Source organism: Temnothorax nylanderi, unplaced genomic scaffold (genome assembly GCF_030848795.1).
Source record: "Temnothorax nylanderi isolate EJ_2023f unplaced genomic scaffold, tnyl_v1.0 TNYL_tig1401_pilon, whole genome shotgun sequence".
In the NCBI taxonomy this organism is placed as follows: domain Eukaryota; kingdom Metazoa; phylum Arthropoda; class Insecta; order Hymenoptera; family Formicidae; genus Temnothorax; species Temnothorax nylanderi.
This window is the reverse complement of record NW_027250463.1, coordinates 6430-10193: the sequence shown is the minus strand read 5'-3', so window position 1 is coordinate 10193 and position 3764 is coordinate 6430. Positions and strand designations below refer to the sequence as shown.

The 3764-nt window shown below is 36.0% G+C and overlaps 1 long non-coding RNA gene across 1 annotated transcript; it reads left to right on the top strand.

The window, feature by feature from the left end:
• The first annotated feature begins 2608 nt into the window (after positions 1-2608).
• Positions 2609-3466, top strand: LOC139787298 (uncharacterized). Its single transcript, XR_011722595.1, has 2 exons — positions 2609-2998; positions 3098-3466. It is a non-coding gene; the product is annotated as an uncharacterized lncRNA (long non-coding RNA).
• Positions 3467-3764: the final 298 nt, after the last annotated feature.

Here is a 3764-nt window from a genome sequence, read left to right as displayed (position 1 = left end):
TTTGGATATATTACAGAATAGCAAAAAATAACAGAGTTTTTTTTTATCGGCTTCAAAGCATGTTTAGGGATTGAAACAACCCCTCGAAAGAAATTCTATGTATTTAATTACGAGTGAATATTTCTGAAACCGTAAGGTATATGAAAAAATGTTTTAGACAAAAACATTACGGTATTAAATTGATCTCTGTAATCCTGTATTTAGATTTTTTTACTGTAATATTTTTTCAACATACCCCCACCTTTAATGTTATTTTTGCAAAAATATGACTTTTAAAAAATCTAAATACACGATTACAGAGGTCACTTAATACCGTAACCTTTTCGTCTAAAACATTTTTTTTTCATATACACAGTAAAAAATAAAACGTAATTTTAACATTTTTTTACATGTTCCAGAAAGTCCACTCTAAATTTTAAGTTAAAATGACTCCATTCATCATGTACGTGTTACTTGTTGACAAGTTAGAAATGTTAATTAATTGACACTATACTTTACATTTATATTTGTTCTTTTGACTTTATTTTACAAGTTATATTAACACATAATATTAATTATTTTACAGATTTTATTTAAATTATGTGTAGATTTTACTTAAATTATGTGTAATAGAAACATTTAATTTTAGTAAATTTAATTATTTTGTATGTTAAAGTTTACGATTATTTGAAAATTTACGTTTAACTTTTGTTTATGTGTTAAAATAACTTTAAGACGTGTTGATTTTTTAAAGTAATTGTGTTAAAAGAACAAAATAATATTTAATTTCTAAATAACATATATAAAGTGTTAAGTTATCACGTTGACATAAATGTAACACATGAAAATGTTAAGAAAAAAATAACATAGCTGTTGTATGTTAATTTTACATTAAAATAATAATCAAATCTTGGTGACACGAGAAAATTTTAACATATGGACCGCTATGTACACACGATTTTTTACTGTGTATACTTTACGGTTTCAGAAATATTCACTGGTAATCAAATACATAGAATTTCTTTCGAGGTGTTGTTTCAATCCCTAAACATGCTTCGAAGCCGATAAAAAAAAATACGTGTGTGTTATTTTTCGCTACTCTACAATACCTATATCCAAAGTCCATCAAAATCGGTGAGACTGTTCCAAATCTTTCCTCGTTAGTATTAAGCCGGTTCTACAATACGTCGCAAACGATGGCAACTGCTAGTTGAAAAGTGTTTATTCTGATTGCCGATTGCCACAGCAGTTACTGTCGCCAAAAAAGTTAAAAGTTCGCCAACTCTCTTTTGACAACCGCAATTGACAAGCGCGACGTGGAAATAACACTTTTCAACTAGCAGTTGCTATCGTTTGCAACGTAGAACCGACTTTAACGTACGTTAGTGCTGGTCTACAACCTTGCTTTAAAGGATATTTAAGCTCTAAGCCGTAAGAAATTGACCAATCACAATGGAATGTGAGGAGAATACTCGACTGTGATTGGCCAATTTCTTACGGCTTAGAGCTTAAATACCTTTTAAAGCAAGGTTGTAGACCAGCACTTACCGCGCTAACATCTTAACTAATTATCGAAAATAAAATTATGCACGCGCGATTAATTCGATATGAAAAATATACCATTTTGAAACTAAATGCAAGCTAATTGTTTTTAATTCTTCATTAATTTGAGTAATGAGTTAAAGTATACTTTTTCAATTTGTGATTAATAATGATCGCGTATTTGATTTATTTCTTATATATTCGAGATTTTGTTTTATCTCTCTAATATACAACACGCATGCGTACATGTATTCTACCTCACCTCATTTTTACGACAGGATTAATCTCGCGTGAATTCGCTACATTTCACGCGCCTTCTTAGGCCGGTATTCATAGGTTGCGGTCCGATTAACGCTCACAATTCTCACAAGTCACAACGCTGTAAGCATCGCTCTATTTTCGTTTGACATTCGATGTGCAACGAGGACAGCATGACACTTACAGCGCTGTGAGCGTGAATCGGACCGCAGCCATAGTCGGTTCTTATTTTAAGACAGTCTTAAGATAATGTCTTAAGGCCTTGGCACATAGAAAAACTTAAGCAGTAAAACTCAACCAGTAAGCAAATCAGCCAATCACAGTCAAGAACTTAAGGCACGGCCCTAAGCGGTAGCGAATCCATACCGTTGATTTCTTACTGCTTAAGTTTTTCTACGTGCCAAGGCCCTTAAGATGCTAATACGGCTCTGTGATTGGTTCATAACATTTTAAGATCGTACTTAAGACGGTCTTAAATATAAGATCCGACTATGAATACCGGCCTTAGATCCGACAGAATGATAGGGGACAACTTCAGATTATAGATTGTTGTAGATATCTTAGGCTGAAGTCACATGGCATGTATTTTCCGCGTAACGCGTAACCGCGTAACCAATTAGAACTCGTTTCGCATTTTCGGTTACGCATATTCGCGCTTCTGATTGGTTACGCGATACACGTTACGCAGAAAATATCAGTCCACGTGACCGCACCCTTACGCTCCCGAACTAAAATTTTCCAAGATATAAAATTTCCTCCCTTAGGAAATTAGTAAATTACGAAAGTATCGATCATGAACGTTTCAGCCGCCACGCTCTTTCGTCATGCGTTTCCTGATTTTCGTGTTACGGATTCACCCGCAATCAGGCGACTGCGCGACGGCACGATTGCATCGCGTAAAGACAGAAAATCGATACAACCTCGCTTCGGCACGCAACCGTGTGCTGCATCGCATATTGTCGTTCGACGTTTCACAAAATGTATGAAAGAAATATAGACTACGGAGACAAGAGTAGCGCGTACTCACCGCCGGGAGTGAAATCCGGTACAAGTTCTCTCAAGCCCTATATAAGGAACTTCTCGTTCCCTTCTTGAAAATCCCCGACGTGAGCAATTGAGAAACTCTTTGTCCGGCAAAGCGCAGCGGCAGCCTGCGGCACTTACTATCGGAAGTTGGCTGCAAACCCCCACGAAAACCGCCAACGACGTAATTCGAATGGTAACCATAGAAACGTCACGTTGGAACAATGCGCGGGCAAAACGAAACCGATGAACTTAGAGCTTGAGCAGAATGACTGACTTATAATTTTAATCCTAGGAGTACACTTTTGGGTCTGAGAGACCCAGCCAAATTTTTGAGGGACTGACATCGCGGGGCCCTTGACATTATAAAGACAACTCTGCACGTGTGTGAAGTTGGCCCCGCACTTTTTGAATTCTATATTTTTAATAAATGTGCTACATTGTGCTACGTTTGTGCTGTATTGTGCCGCAAACCGCAACTTTGTAACTCAAAGCGTATACTCAAGAAAATTAAAAAAAACAAAATTTTTGAAAGCCCCGCATTTTTCAAATTTTCATTATTTTTTTACTGTGCCGTATTGTGCTGTATTTGTGCTGACTTGTGCCGCAAACGCGAGATTGATAACTTCGATAACAATTAAGAAAATAAATAAAAACAAAATTATACTAGCACCGCACTTTTCCCGAAATAAACCCAATTTTTTTTGGTTGATAGGTAGTAATTTGTGCCACGTTGTGCCGTTGGAATAAACTCGATATCTCTTTTCATTTGGCAGATAAAAAATATTAGATCCCAAAAACAAAATAACAAGTAATTATTTTTACAACGCATTTATCGAACTTCTGTAAGCTGTGCTGAGTTTCGCTAGATGAATACAACAAAGAAATGGCCGGAGATGCATAGAAAGTTGCAGGGATTGAAAATAATGGGCTAAAGGGGATGGGGGTGAGAAAAAATCTTT